Here is a 17132-nt window from a genome sequence, read left to right on the forward strand (position 1 = left end):
GCATATGATCTACTTCAGCGGCAGCACCATGAGGACCAAGGATGTAAATCCCAACATTAACATGCTCAATTTTGGCCTGCGGCCCTGCACCACCGTTATACAAAGCTACAGAATTTACCATTTGTTCATGTCAATCAAGTGATGAGATAATTAGGATAAGCGCATTTTAAGAGACCATGGACCACATGCCATCACTTTGGCAACCAATAGGACATACAACAACAATATGCAACATAATTTCTCAGTAATCCCCTGCTTTAAAGGTTCTTTCCATTCAAGTTTCTAGAGTTCTGTTCATCCATTCAGGATAAGCACATGAGCATTATTGCCCTCATCCATTTCATCCACAATTAATCATTAAGAGAACATAGTGCATGATTGAAAAATATACAACAGTAGGTAATGCACACATATTAGCGCTTCTGACTCTTAGTTGACTCAGTACCACCCCAATGATACACGCCTACCTCGCGTAATTCTAACAGTATAGCGAATTAACCCACACCACTTTTGTGGGAAATTGCTGCCATGAGTATCTTGAAATTCAGCTTGGGACATCAACATCTATATGTCAAAATCATCCTTGCATTGCATTATTTGAAGAGAAGATTTTAAGTTATTCTAATAGTAAAAGCGGCGTCTCGCGGCTAGATGATACAGTTAATCCTAAGAACTTATATCCCCAGCTTATAAGGAGCATGCATGATCTCAGTGAAGTTACATACCCCATGATGGACCAGCTGATGACCAAGGACCTCTCCAGATTTGTGTGTCCTGGTCTGCAAAGCCAACCAAGAGAACAGAGGAAACAGAGGATCAGGTATGCATGCAGTAAAGTTGTATAGTATAGGAATCATCTGTTTTTCTAACAGTAAGATAAAACTGTAGTGAAAATGTTAGTATCACACTTTTTTGGACAAGAAAATAGCAGGACAGGCTACCACTGCAGTATTATACTATTATAAATAAGAGGAAATTTGGGTAATTCTAACCTCTTAGCTGACCAGTCTGAATGTCGGCATCCATACACAATCCCCTTCAATAACCTAAAGACACCATGCCTCATGAGCAAAAGACAAGTAAATTAGAATGTTAAGTTACTGAATCATTGGATAAACACCTCCTGAACCTGTTATAGCCTATAGGTTTGGCATTGCTTGGAGAGGCAGCAGCTGAGGCATAGAAGAATAGGCCAGGGATGTAGTTCTCCTGTGGCAAGCACCGACGGGAGATGCAGCACGCCACCGTGCGCTAGCGGCAGCTCGCCTCTAACCTTTCTGCATCCCAGGCTTTTTGTGTCCTTGCATCTTGCTCATAATCATCTGCATACAATACATATCAGCTAAACTCCTGCAATGGAGGTGATCCAGCAAGTTCATCGGCTAAAATGAACTACATACTCCAATTTAAATAGAGCCATTTGTGGATGGTGGACACTGAACAGACACAATAATCAGACCCTTTTCGGCTTTTGTCTAAAGAATCACTACACATTTGAGTCTTCGCCCCTGATTCAATAGTCCCTGAGAATTTTTTCTAAAGAATCCTTATAGCTAACTGGAACTTTTTTTGAGCGAAATTAGGTAAATGCAGGGAAAGTCATGATTCACACGAACTATGTCTTTCATCCAATATAGACTGACTGTAACCCCCCCCCCCCCCCAAAAAAAACTAATGAAATGGTTTTATCAATAGAAAGCTTGACAAACTAATCCTCTCTCACATACAAATTATAAAGAGCACCTCATGCATCAAGTAACTTCCAGCAAAATGGCAAGGCATTCATGCAAATAAACACCGCTGTCCAATTAGCTTGCTTTCAAACAAAAACATGATAACATGCAGAAAATGTAGAGTTCAACAGACCTGGTTATACTACTATGCAAAGTGAAACTAATATTTACCCATACTGACTTTTTTTAACAAATGAAGGCGCGCTCTGAAGATGGAAAAATATAGATTCATGATAAATGGTCTCACCAAGTGCAATATGGTGAACGAATAATATCATGCAAGCATTTAAGTAAGACTCAATGATTGGTTTGTCACCCAAAAAAACAATGATTGGTAGCAAAATCCTAGGATACTGAAAGCTTGCTGTTTCATAGAGGTTCATGTAATAACTCACAAGAGACATTCTTTTGAGCTGTCTTCTCATTGATAAGAAATTAAGAAGAGCACGGCATGAAATAGCAATATAAGGTTGCTGCTTTGGTAAGGAACATCAAGACAAATATGAAATAACTGAATGTACTATTCTTAAGATCCTTCTAAATTCCTTTCAAAAGCAAGAAATTCTAGCAAATGATAACAGAGCAATTAATAGTGCTACTTATGGGCTGCAGTTTAAAAAAATCCAAATAAAATGAGATTCTTTTTATCAACTTTCTATATTCAGGCCTCAGTAGCTAAAGGTCCATCCTAGATATGTCATTATGTAACCACAACTTAGAACAAAATCATACCTACCATTACTACATGCTATTGGTTCATCAGCTCATCTACTGGCGACTAAACTATTCATAGATCAAGCTTATTTATTGGCATCCATCAGTATACAGATCAGATAAATCAACTCACCCAACCTCTGAGCAAGGCTTCGACAAAATGCCTTCAGGTGACAGATTCTGTTTTATATTTTACCCTGGAGTTTGCCGCAAATAAGAAAAAAAAAATCTTCAGGTTGACAGATTCAACAATTGAAAATTCAAGAAACCATGCACGTTCGATTATTTGATTGGCTCATAAGCCTCAAGCTCATCCCCTCCCTCTTCCACATATCCCTCAGCTCTTATATTTGGTCTCTGCCTTTTTGCTTTATCTCATATGGATGTTCTATATGACACACGAAAGGAGTCAAACATCTACCTCAGCAAATAGCACAATGTAACATGTGTTAAGCTTTTGTGTCCACCAAAGCATCCAATAGAAGGAATTTATAGACCCGGAATGGAAAACCGACAGCCGAAAAAGGATTAGGACACAGGTATATAGATACGAAAATGCAGGGTAAAGAGCATGTCCCACCTATAGACGATAAAAGAAGAATAGCACAGACCAACCAACAGCATAGAGTCCTGAAAAAACAAGATGGAATAGAATCAGCCAACAAACATCATAATCAAAGAAGAACAAGAAACCCCAGAGCCACAGGCGAGGCAAACTAACAAGGACAAGCATATCAACATGCGGAACAAATGAAGCAAAGAATCAGAAAACAAGAGAACCGAACAAAACAACCGACAGTAAAGCACCAAGTCCTCATATAATGGAAGCTGGGAGCCGATAGGATAACCAAATTAATCCAGCACCCAAGAACAACATGTTGATCCACAGGACTGGAACCACATATAATTAGAACCTGGAAGCTGGGAGCCGACAGGATAAGCAAATTACTCTAGCACTCGAGAACAACACCTTGATCCACAGGACTGCAACCAGAACAAGCATAGATAAGGCATACGACAAGGATGGCAGCTAAGGTTCTCACCAATCATTCACCCTCCTCACCCCTATTCATCCCCTAGCCATCCACGGCACGCCCACAAGGCCAAAGAAGTGAAATTCCTGAACTACCCTCGGCGGCCACCGAAAACTACAAGCGGTGGCACACCCTCTGCGCACACTATAGCCAGCACCAGCCACACCCACTTCCGCGGTCGCTGACAGAAGCAGCCCCACTGACTACAGCTAGATAAGGCATAAATTCACCGAGGTTTTTTTACGGTACCCTGGTACTCCTTAGGTAGGTGTGGGAGTACTGGTTAAATCCAGCCCTTGGTTTAAAAGGGTAGTTTGGCTAATGTTTATTTATTTTTGGATCTAATTCCCCGCCGATGGGCTGCTCCAGCAGTTGCCGCCGCCTCCCTGATCAAGTGACCGTGCATAGCCATGGCCATGTCCTCCCTGCAGGACCATTGCATGCATCTGCTGCCGCCTCCAGTAACTTTAGTCGCCGGCGAGGCCTCTTGGATGCATGCCTTATCTGAGTACTTGCAAGCCGTCAGCCAGTTGAATCGTTGGAGTTCTTTGATCTTGCAGTTGCAATTATTAAATTAGGGTTTTGTGCATCTCTCCTTCATAGTTTGAAGATGCCAACAAATCTTCCTGATGCATCTCTACGTGTGATTCCTGGCCGAGATCTCCCGCTGGTCCGCTATGGATGTTGATCACATCCCGTAATTAGTGGGGAATTAAATACCACCATCACATAATATCACGTTAATTACCAATTTACCCTTGAAATCAAGGTACTCCTCAACTTTTGGCTGTGGTACTCCCAGGTATCCATATTGGAGTCAAAAAAATTGTATCCATCATATTAGACTAAATGGATGGCTCATATTTACTTGTGGGTACCATAAAAGAGCACTTCACTGATTGTCACATCAGCTTTGATCCAACGGTCATGATCATCTCATCAAGAAATCGAACGGCTGAAAGTATTTTGGGCACGCACTCAAACGGTCCAGAATGCAAGTGCCCTGAGAAGGCTTCATTTTGTGCAAGGTTCTAACAATGGGATTAGGCAAGGCAAGAACTCACGGCGGCTCTCAGACACATCTTGACCTACGCGATCCCTACGGTCAGCAACCTTTGTACAACAAATGTCCAAATCCTCGTGCTTATACAGGACTAGATCCATATTATACATCCAAGCAAGGGTATGGTGTACCTTGCTGGTGAGGGCCCTAACATGGGTAAACTTTGTCTCTTGTGCATCACATCTAGGTTACCAGCTAGTGCGACCCCCCATCATGAGTAATGTCGAAATTTACCACGAGACCAAGGGAAGCTAACTGAATAATGTGATGTTCTAATTCTGCATCTTCACTATTATCATCTGAACTATCACCATTAGACATAAGCTCCTAGACAACCTTAGGGTAAAAGATGCCCAACTTTGACCCCTTATCCATTCAAGGTAAATGACATAATTCTACTCGAAAGAAAAATTAAAAGGTATATATATAATCACATTTCACCAAGGAACATCAAATTAATAAAATTAAGACCACCTTACATATTGATATAGCAATAAATTACAGTAAAACATGATGTTGTTCTAGTGACCATTTATTTAAAATAATACTCCAATAGAGTAAAGACACATCTAAGATTTTTTTTCTTCACGCTGGCTGACAAAAGATAGGCGTCAACCAGCAAGATTCATATCCTTCGCTGACTGGTCCAGTCAGGCAGCTCCTGATTTGCATCACCTTGCCCCTCATAACCACGAGCGGCTACACCGAACACAAAAATGAAGCAAAAATGTTGTGTTCAGCATGTGTCGCACTTGCCTCTGAGCAGATGAGACACGATGGATGAAGTTCGTAGTGGATACCTGCGAGGATGTCTTTCCACGACTAACAATCTTATTCAGGCGGCGCGCCATGGGCTCATTTGTCATCGCCAACCCATGTTCTGCTAGTAAGGAGGCTCGTAGGTTGTCTGCACGACACAAATCTGGGGCCTCCAAGAAGTGTATGCCCATGGAGACCAATGTTGAAGCCAATCGACATCGTACTTTGCACGGATCCGGTGCCCGCAAGAAGCGGACGCCCGTGGAGGCAACCATCATCGAATCCCATCAACTCTGTTGGTTGTGCATAGGTGTAGCGCCTAGAAGAAGCGCATCCCTATGCAGGCGGACAACTTAGAAGCCCGTCAGCTCCCTGGGCTGCACAAATCTCGTGCCTACGAGAAATGCAAGTTTGCCATCATGACAGATCGGCTCTCCACGAGACATGGATCCGACGCCCATGAGAAAGGCTAGCTCATTGTCACGGCAAACTAACTCTCCGTTCCACAATTTTTTTGTCCATTTCTCGTGGAAGCATGACACAACAAGCGGAGTTGACGCCGTTGAGCATGCCAACACTCTATGCTCGGGTTGATCCCGACGCTCCTAGCACAGGTGAAGCATTAAGAGAATTGGAAGCCACTGGGATCAAGCCACCAATGACCCCACGCTCCACAAGGAACTGTAAGGGCACCTCCTGTCGTGGCCATGCCATAAACTGCAAATTTGAGTGGCTAGTGCGAGTGCACAAAGGTTGGCATGGCACAAGAGGACGATTCGCCAAAATGGAGTCGAGGTAGTGGTTGGGATGATTTTGCGCCGACGATCCGTAGTCGAAGTCGTCGCTCGGGGCAAAGTGTGGTTGTGGCGTCTGGAAGGAGAAATGGCGGTCACTCCGAGGCAGCATGGCCGAAGACCACGAAACACCATTTCACCGAAGCAGATCACAAGTGACGTCGTTGTTTCCCTGCATGGGCATGGCATGGCTGGCGAGGGGCTGTGAAGCTGGAAGCTTTGTACAAGGGAGACACATGTGGACGAAAGACGAAAGCGCGATGCGCCATCTCTGAAGGACCAAGATGGACGTAGGATGCCCTCAGAGGGACTCAGCTACTTGTCCGTGCTCCTGCAATAGTCGAAGCATTGGTGAGGACGTAGTTTAACATATTTCCTGGTCAGGTCGAGTTCTCGGTGCCTCCAATGCTTGATGGGCCTCCCGACCGTCTCATCTTTTCGTCTCGATTGTTTTGTTTCCCACACACTACAAAACTACTATTAAGAACACATTAGCTTCACAAACTCAAGAGTATTGCTACTGTGTTACTCTTCACACTGGCCATGTGCGTAGAACCTACCCTACCGAAAGAGACTACTTTGCACGAGGTACGTCTTTGAACGGGAAACAAATACGCAAAGATTTAGATGTACTCTGTTCCGAACAGAAATAGCGGTATTTATAGCCCCTGCTAAAGCGCTTTTGAGGAACAAAACCAATTCACACATATCCAAATTAAACGACAACATTAATGTCCTACCAATTATTCTCGTTCTGATATTTTGCCGAGCTTTAAATGCGACTATTTGTTTGCAACACATCCTTATATACGTATCAATCAAATATTCCCTACTATATCTCAGTCAATTAATGAAATGATCAGCAGGACGATAAAACATAAGTAGCGTATAAACCTGAGAATCATACTCGAGCAAAGCGGCAAGGCAAAGAAAGTTTCCATAAGACTTGAAGATTAAAACATGAGAATTACTCCTTGCTGCTTTGGTTTAACCCTTGGGAAGATAGTTCTCATGTTTTAGTCTTCAGTCTTATGAAAACTTTTCTTTGACTTGCCGTTTTGCTCTACTATGATTCTCGAGTTTATAGACTAATTGTGTTATTGATTTTTTGAGTGGATCCTTATGATTGTTTCATTAATGCACCGAGATATACTAGGAAATATTTGATTGATATCCATATATGGATGCGCTCCAATAAATAGTCGCATTTAAAACTCACGAAAACATTGTAATGAGAATAATTGGTAGTACATTAATGTTTGTGTTGTCGTATATTTGTACATAAATAGATGACAATTAATTTGGATATATGAGAATTGATTCCGTTCCTAAAATAGCACTTTACCAGGGGCTACAGATGGTGCCTATGTCAGTTCATAATAAAGCACCTCTAAATCTCTACGCATTTCTCCCGCCAAAAGACATGACGCAAAATAGCTTCTTTCGTCAGGTAGGTTATGTGCACGTGACCGGTGCGAAGAATAACAGAATAGTAATACTATTGAGTTTGTGAAGCTAACAAGTTCTTAATTATACTTTTGTAGTGTGTGGGAAACAAAGCAATAGAGACGAGAAGATGAAACGATCGGAAGGCCCACCAAGCATCAAAGGTCCCAGGGAGAACCCGGCCCGACCAACAAATATGTTTAGCTACCTCACCAATGCTCTGGCTACTGCAGGAGCGCAGACAAGTAGCCGAGTCCCTTCAAGGGCATCCTACGCCCATCTCATTCCTTTTAGAGGTGGTGCATCACGCTTCGGTTTTTCGGCATGGGTGTCTCCCCCGTCCAGAGCTCTCAGCTTAACGGCCTCCTCGCCGATCATACCGTGTACAATGACAATGCCATGACTTGTGATCTGCTTCTCCCCACGTCGCTGCGTGTGGTGCAAGCGCATCGACCGAGGTACCGCACCACCGGAGGGAACGGCATTTCAAAGTCTTTGACTATGCAGCATCGGAGCTCCCGCCATTTCTCCTCGTTGAGTGTGGCGTCCTCAATGGCTCAATCCCGGTGGCTTCCAATCCTCTTAACGCTTCGTCGGTGCTAGGAGTGTCGGCATCAAGCCAAACACAGAGTGCCAACCTGCTCAACGGCATCAACTTCGGTTGTTGCGGCACTCTTACACGAGAAGCAGGCAATAGAATTGTGCAATGAAGAGAGACGATTGGGCACGACAATGAGCTCGCCTTTCTCAATGACAGCGGATCTATGACGTGTGGAGAGCCGATCTGCGGGTTTGCATTTCTCGAAGACACTGGATCTGTGTAGCTCGCAAAGATGACGAACTTCAAAGTTGACCACCTGCATAGAGGTGAGCCTCTTGTACACATGAGATCTATGCACCGAACAGAACTGACAAGCTTCGACGTTGGTCGCCTCCACAAGCGTGCGCTTCTTGCGAGCAACGGATCTATGCAATGTACGGTACTAATGGGCTTCAACATTGGTCTCCATGGGCATACGCTTCTTGGAGGCCCTAGATCTATGTCGCGCAGATAGCCTATGGGCTAATTTGCTAGCATGACACGGAGCGGTGACCGAGCGACATCGGCAGCGACAAACGAGCCCATGGTGCAGCGCCTAAATAGGATGGTTAGAATCGCATCCAAAGCCCGTGCAGACATCCTTGCAGGTAACCACCTTGTACTTCATCCAACGTGTCTCATCTGCTCAGATGCAAGTGCGACATATGTTGAACATAACATGTTTGCTTCATTTTTGTGTCTGGTGCAACTGCTAGTGGTCGTGGGGAGCAAGGTGGTGCAGACGAGGAGCTGTTTGACTAGAAGTCAGATTGATACCCTTGCACAAACAACAACAACAACAAAGCCTTTAGTCCCAAACAAGTTGGGGTAGGCTAGAGGTGAAACCCATAAGATCTCGCAACCAACTCACGGCTCTGGCACATGGATAGCAAGCTTCCACGCACCCCTGTCCATAGCGAGCTCTTTGGTGATACTCCAATCCTTCAGGTCTCTCTTAACGGACTCCTCCCATGTCAACTTCGGTCTACCCCGCCCTCTCTTGACATTCTCCGCACGCTTTAGCCGTCCACTATGCACCGGAGCTTCTGGAGGCCTGCAATGAATATGCCCAAACCATCTCAGACGATGTTGGACAAGCTTCTCTTCAATTGGTGCTACCCCAACTCTATCTCGTATATCATCATTCCGGACTCGATCCTTCCTTGTGTGGCCACACATCCATCTCAACATACGCATCTCCGCCACACCTAACTGTTGAACATGTCGCCTTTTAGTCGGCCAACACTCAGCGCCATACAACATTGCGGGTCGAACCGCCGTCCTGTAGAACTTGCCTTTTAGCTTTTGTGGCACTCTCTTGTCACAAAGAATGCCAGAAGCTTGGCGCCACTTCATCCATCTGGCTTTGATTCGATGGTTCACATCTTCATCAATACCCCCATCCTCCTGCAGCATTGACCCCAAATACCGAAAGGTGTCCTTCTGAGGTACCACCTGGCCATCAAGGCTAACCTCCTCACACCTAGTAGTACTAAAACCGCACATCATGTACTCAGTTTTAGTTCTACTAAGCCTAAACCCTTTCGATTCCAAGGTTTGTCTCCATAACTCTAACTTCCTATTTACCCCCGTCCGACTATCGTCAACTAGCACCACATCATCCGCAAAGAGCATACACCATGGGATATCTCCTTGTATATCCCTTGTGACCTCATCCATCACCAATGCAAAAAGACAAGGGCTCAAAGCTGACCCCTGATGCAGTCCTATCTTAATTGGGAAGTCATCAGTGTCGACATCACTTGTTCGAACACTTGTCACAACATTATCGTACATGTCCTTGATGAGGGTAATGTACTTTGCTGGGACTTTATGTTTCTCCAAGGCCCACCACATGACATTCCGCGGTATCTTATCATAGGCCTTCTCCAAGTCAATGAACACCATATGCAAGTCCTTCTTTTGCTCCCTATATCTCTCCATAAGTTGTCGTACCAAGAAAATGGCTTCCATGGTCGACCTCCCAGGCATGAAACCAAACTGATTTTTGGTCACGCTTGTCATTCTTCTTAAGCGGTGCTCAATGACTCTCTCCCATAGCTTCATTGTATGGCTCATCAGCTTAATTCCACGGTAATTAGTACAACTCTGAACATCCCCCTTGTTCTTGAAGATTGGTACTAATATACTCCGTCTCCATTCTTCTGGCATCTTGTTTGCCCGAAAAATGAGGTTGAAAAGCTTGGTTAGCCATACTATCGCTATGTCCCCGAGACCTTTTCACACCTCAATGGGGATACAATCAGGGCCCATCGCCTTGCCTCCTTTCATCCTTTTTAAAGCCTCCTTGACCTCAGACTCCTGGATTCACCGCACAAAACGCATGCTGGTCTCATCAAAGGAGTCGTCCAGTTCAATGGTAGAACTCTCATTCTCCCCATTGAACAGCTTGTCGAAGTACTCCCGCCATCTATGCTTAATCTCCTCGCCCTTCACCAAGAGTTGGCCTGCTCCGTCCTTGATGCATTTGACTTGGCCAATATCCCTCGTCTTCCTCTCTCGGATCTTGGCCATCTTATAGATGTCCCTTTCACCTTCCTTCGTGCCTAACCGTTGGTAGAGGTCCTCATATGCCCGACCCCTTGCTTCACCAACAGCTCGCTTTGCGGCCTTCTTCGCCATCTTGTACTTCTCCATTTCTGTTTGCCTACGCCATTTCTGTTTGCAGCCGTCCCTGTGTACCACAGCTTGAAGCCGGTATCCTCCACCTCCTTCGCCTTCTGTCCTCTCCATTTGGTTTCTTGGACGCAAAGGATATCAACACCTCTCCTCACCGCTGCATCAACTAGCTCCCGAAGCTTCCCTGTCAGAGACCCTACGTTCCAGCTACCTAAGCGAATCCTTATGCAAACCAGATTAATACATTTTGATACCCTTGCACAAGGAAGATTAATACATTTTCCTTATGCAAACCAGTTTAATACCCTTGCACGAGGAAATCTCAAATTCTACTTCGTTGCTAGCAGTGGCGGAATAATTTTCAGCTGTGGCGTTGTTTTTAAAGAAGAAAATCACATATACTAGAACGATGCAGGAGCTCACTAGAATACTTTATATTCAGCAAATACAACCGAAATCCAAAAAGTAAATACTGGTATCAAAATACCTCACTAAATGAAGATTATATGGATTACAGATCACCAATTTATCATCTTTATTAACTAAGACACGCATAAAGATGTCTACAAAAATAGATAGCATAGATAAATCATGAATATGTAACTAGTGCTATATAATCATAAAAACAAGTTATACAAGTGAAGATAGTTATAAAGAATACATACCTATAATAAAGCTTTATTGACTGTGGCAAAGGCATTCTTCTTGGTATATTTTGAAATTCTTTCTTAATTTCAGCAAGATCAATTCCTTTAAATATCCATATCTAGTCACAAGAAGAAACAAATCAATTAGTTTTTCAACGATGTGAGAGCACTAGAATAAATGCAGTGCACAAGTACAGAACTAAAACTAGAGAACATAAGTATGTATTTGAATACTTGATCTAATACAATTTCAATCGGCGGAAGTCAGCAACATAATACAAATATTCGATCTTTTTTTGACGCCATCCGCTGATCTGCTCACTCTCACGGCATCGCTGAGTCGCTGTTCACCACCTTGCCGGCCCATGGCGGCCGCGGGCCGCCAGCTGCTACCGCTCTGCCGTGCCCTAATGCCCTATTTGCCTAAAAAGCACGGACACGCCAGGAATCGCCGAACTGTCGTCCTGATACGGCGGGATACGGGGATACGGCGGGATACGCCGGGATACGCGAATTTTAGAGTATCCCCGAAATTCGAATTAAAAAAAATGAAAAAACGATTGGGATACGCGGGGACACGTTAGGGATACGGCCTGGCCCAAAAAACAGCCTCGGCCCATCAGGAAACCCTACTTTGCAGGGTCACGACATAATGAAGAGGCGCTCCCTCCCTGCCTCCCAGGTCGCACAGACAGCGCCGCCACCTCCTGGACTCGCCGCCACCACCGCCGGCGCTCCTGGATTCGACCGGCGACTGTCCCCTCCAGCACCACCAGCAGCAGCAGCCTCTCCTCGCAGCCGCAGGTAACCCAGCTGCATCCTCTCCTCATTCTTCTTCAGCCTCTTCCACTTTTAATCTTCAGATGCTTGGTGCTTGGTGCTCTACTGCTGTTTGCTTGCACTAAGTTATTGGATCTGATGCTTGCTGCTTTCTGCTCTTTGCTTGTGCTGCTGGCTGCTGCTGTTCTTGATAGGAATTGATTGCTTGTTGTTGGCCTGATAGGTACCAAAACCATGGCAGCCGGTAGCCAATCATCCGTGGGTGAGAGTGAAGGGCGTCCGGGTCCTGGTGCTGCAATTGGGAGCCAAATGGCATTGCAAATTGGGTGAGCAAAGCAAAAGTCTTTACTCTTTTGATGTGTTCATATTGTCTTCTGGTTATGTCTTCTATTTTTCTAATCTTCTTTGCTGTTTGATGTGTTCTGCAAGATGCAACTTGCAATGACATGGGGGGACGAGGATCAATCAAGCACTTGATAAAAGAGCCACCAAATGGGGCAATATTCTCTATTCTCAACTCCTTTTCTTTAATTTTCTGTCTTAATTATATATTATATGTCATATTTTTATTTTATTTTATATATACTCACCGTATCCGCGAATGGCTGTTTTTGGAAAATGCCGTATCCCGTATCCCCGTATGCGTATCCCCGTCCTTCCGTCCCCGTGTCCGTGCTTTTTAGCTATTCGCTGCCGCTGCCGCCTCCACCACACACGATCGTGATTTCACGCAGTAGCTAGGTTTGGTTGTATGCGTGGTGACCACACTCAATTTTAGCATCCCGGAGTTGTGGCCTACGCACATTAGTAACTAGGCCAATCAGCAAACAGCCAACCAGGCCAGCAGGAGCTACGACTCAGCTTTAGACTTAAAGTACGTACGTATATTTGCAACGAACAACACCGTTTAGGTATGGCACCCGACATAGCTCGCCAAATAGCTATGGTTGCTGGCTAACTACTTGTGGCATCTATCAAGGCAATGCAATCCTTTTAGACATCATAGATGACTTGAATTACCTCCTTGATTAACACGCAAAAAAATCATGGTGTTAGTGCTGAACAAATGTTTTTTTAGCTGAAGCAAAAAAGAAATGTGCAAATGCTTTTTGTAAAATCATACTGACCAGAAGCAGAAAATAAGCATGATGAATGCTTTGACTGAGCAGAATTTATCCGTACAGATCATATTATTGTCAAGCAATTCTTATATATAGGAATAATTTACAAGCGCAATAACCTTTGAATTAAAGCCAGTAAACTTCTGATAAAGTGTATTTATTACATAGAAAAAAAGCCTTAGGATGTTGGGAGGTTGCTATGGCCAGAAAATCATTTTCACTCATTCATGTGTTAACCAAAATTATATCAACTTTAAGATTCGCCATACACATATAGAAATAAAACATAATATGGTACAGAAGTCATGCAAATACAACTCTGGCAATTAAGTAAAAATACATCAAATAATTTATTATTTTATAAGTAATCAAAGACTTACGAACTTCATGCAAAGTTTCCACCAACAGAATATACGCATTGACCAGCATGAAAACAAAATATTCATCTTCATCGCTACTTAGCTGGCTCGGGGTTGCCACCTGCTGGACCCAGGTACTATGGATGGAGTACATGGTGGCCGCTTGCAAGGGCATCCGAGGCTCTTGTGGCAACTTCCTTGATCCTGGTTATCCTAATCATGCGACTTGCGCCTTGGCCTTGTCCGCCACCGGTCGACCCTGCCACACGCCGCTCCTATGTTCAACGCCTCCCTGATGCATACTGTGCCACAACTCCCAACATTCCATCATGCGCAGACGACCTCAGCACCGACACATTGCGCATGGTGAAACCGTTGGGCGGTCATGGCACAATATCAACTAGAGAGGTGTTCAACACAAAGATATCATGTGGCATCGTCCGAGAGCCAGAGCCGGTAGCGAACAAGCCCAATGGCGTCACATGAATAGGACCAGGATCGCGGAGTGCGCGGCCAGAGCCCACGCAGACACCCTCATAGGTGACCACCTCATACTACATCCATTGTGTCTCTACTCTACTCAGATGCAATGCAATATAAGCTAATCGCGCATTTGACACTATGAGCTAACGCCTAACCATTTTATGTCTACAGTGCAGTTGCTCATGGGTGCATAGTGCTGACAAGCCTGAGCAGTCCAAATAGCGAAGAAGATGGATTTTATCATTCATGATAGTTGGTGACCATTTATTATAGGCAACTTGGCATGAAGACTGAATATTTCTTAGATTATTTTGAGAATAAATAAACTTTACATGTATCTTACTCATTATTGTAGCTGTATTTGCATGTTTCTGAATTTATATCAATATGTATGGTGAATTTTAAACTTGATTTATTCGTATTCACATGAATGATGAACACGTTTTTATTGATTTAGCAACCTCCCCACACGGTAAGGCCCACCTTCTTTTAGTAAGTGATACAACTTATCCGAAGTTAACTGGCTACAATTCAAAGGTCGTATATAAGAATTTCTCAACATGAATGTGCTATTATGAAATGAATTCTAGTTTAGTAAACATTTATGCCTAAATATTTCCTGCTTTATGTGTCCACCTACTATTGTGTCAGCCCACTAAGCTTTTGGATATATAATCCATGCCAAGAATGGAGTTGTGTGTAACTTCACTGCCTTCACTAATTGGCGCGTGAAGACTGTCCAGCTAGTTTAACTTTCTACTCGAAGGCCAAATCTTGAATTTATTACTCAACTCAGACAATTCAATATTGTAAACTGAGTTTAGGTCTAATGGTAAATTACTAAATACAAGAAAAAAAAAAGATTACTGTTTCTGGTGCATAATTGGGTGCTGGTAATTAGCAACATTTTGGGTGTCTCTATACCATATAGACTGGTTACCAATCCCATAGGTGAGTTATAGACAGTGATGTTATTCAAGAAACTGAAGCCAAGAAAGAAAAAGCTCACAGGCACAGCAAAGGCATCCCTTCCTCATTTCTTTCACCATCCTATCTTCATTCAACCAAACCGGGACGAGATAACTGCTTAAACTAGCACTAGCAACTATTTGGGTTGGAAGTTGGAACTCTTTTGTAGCAAAAATGGATGTACTACTTATAATTACTACTCCCTCCGATCCATAATAAGTGTCACAGTTTTGAACTAAGGCTGAACTAGCCTTAGTTCAAAATTGCGGTACTTATTTTGGATCAGAGGTCGTCGCTCCCTCAAAAAAAATCGGGATCTCAGTCGCGTACCTCGGAACCCTAGGACGTGGACGGGACGGCCGGGGCTGCGAGATCTAGCCAACTTGCCTGCTCCTGGGCTCCTCATCCACGCCGGTGGACCAGCACCTGGGATCGGGACCGCACGGGCCGCCAGCGCGCCTCGTCAACAATGGACCGCCGCTCCGCCTGCGGCAGACCGCCAGGGCGAGGTCGGCGTGGACCTGGCTGAGGGCCGTGAACAGGCGCCGCACCTCGTCGTCGGCCTCGGCCGCCGCAGCGGCACCCTCCGGGGCGGCGGGTGCTGATTCGGGCTAGGGTTGCGGTCGGCGCCGGGCCTCTCGCCGCCGCCGCTCCCTTTTGAATCCTCTTGGGCGCGATAGTGCTGCGGGACTTGGGCACGGGACGGAAGGGATCTGGTGTAAACTAATGAGAGGCATGCCCCGGCAAAAAGGGCCATCTGGGCTTGGTATTTGGGTCATTTGTGTGTTGCCTTTTCTTATAAGGGTGTGTCTAGGACACATCTAAATGTGACATTATGTCACATCTAAGTTTTGTTTGTGGCTCTCTTGTTGTTTTTTTTTGCCCGATGATGATTTTTCTTTCGCGCTGATTTCTTTTTATGGGACAATCCTTCACGCCTGGTGCCCAGCTGTGTTTTTCTTCGTACAGGGTACCCCCAACTGGCCTAGCCCATTTTGCCCTTCGAACAGTAAAAATAATGAAATAGTAAAAAAAAACTAAGGTTAACATAGATCGAACTAGGGACCTGACAACTTACCTGCGCTCCCCACTAACTAGTTGACATGAGTAGATTACGTGTCCCAAAAGGTACGACAACATTAAGAAACCATCAACAGTGAGAAATTAGAGACCGGTTTTTGAAACTTCAAAATACGTTTTTTTTTCTTTCAGAAAAGTGAGTATTTTTAAAACACGGACCTTTTTTATTTTTAAATACTTTGTAAAACCTCAGACATTTCATGAAAATGCAAACCTATATTATTATTATTATTAAATCGGAACATTTTTTAGAAGCATGAACATGAACATTTTTTAGAAGCATGAACATCTTTTAAAACTCCAAACAAAATTTTAAAAATGCGAACATTTTTTGAATTTGTGTAAAAAATAGAACCATGAACATGAACATGATTTTTTTCCAAAATTTGCGTACATTTTCGAAACACAAGCATTTTCAACTTTTTTTTAAAAGAAACATTTTGTCATGGATGGGTGGCTGTTTGTTTTCGGTCCTCAATGAGAGAGCCATGCTAATCTCTATCATGGTTGCACAAAAAATCATTTTACTTTCCAATAATTTGTATCAATAATTGTCTTGGAGAGAAATAAAAAAGGTTAAATTTAACATGGAGATCAAAAAGTTAGTTGCGAGTCGATGGGTTGACTTGCAACTGGGACCCTACAAACATTTGCCCCCTAGTTGCGAGTCGATGGTTGACTTGCAACTTGACCCCTACAAACATTTGACCCCTAGTTGTGAGTCGATGGTTGACTTGCAACAGGGCCCCTACAAAGATACGCCCCTCCCCCTAGTTGCGAGGCGATCATTGACTTACAACTGGGGTAACTCCAAAAAAGTGCAATGCATCCTAGTTGCAAGTTGATGGTTAACTTGCAACTGGGCCCCTACAAACATACGTCCCTCCCTAGTTGCGAGTCGATAGTTGACATGCAACTAAGGCCACTACA

At 44.0% G+C, this 17132-nt stretch overlaps 1 long non-coding RNA gene across 6 annotated transcripts; it reads right to left on the reverse strand.

The window, feature by feature from the left end:
• Positions 1-237: 237 nt before the first annotated feature.
• LOC123104322 (uncharacterized) lies at positions 238-15874 on the reverse strand. Of its 6 annotated transcripts, none has more exons than XR_006450257.1 (6): positions 15453-15874; positions 11429-11529; positions 3028-3077; positions 1130-1322; positions 993-1046; positions 238-779 (listed from the first exon to the last, which is right to left on the reverse strand). It is a non-coding gene; the product is annotated as an uncharacterized lncRNA (long non-coding RNA). The 6 variants fall into 6 exon arrangements; XR_006450258.1 differs by having other exon boundaries at positions 1121-1322; XR_006450261.1 differs by adding an exon at positions 2581-2644 and having other exon boundaries at positions 993-1322.
• Between the last annotated feature and the right edge of the window lie 1258 nt (positions 15875-17132).

Source organism: Triticum aestivum, chromosome 5A (genome assembly GCF_018294505.1).
Source record: "Triticum aestivum cultivar Chinese Spring chromosome 5A, IWGSC CS RefSeq v2.1, whole genome shotgun sequence".
NCBI classification, from domain to species: domain Eukaryota; kingdom Viridiplantae; phylum Streptophyta; class Magnoliopsida; order Poales; family Poaceae; genus Triticum; species Triticum aestivum.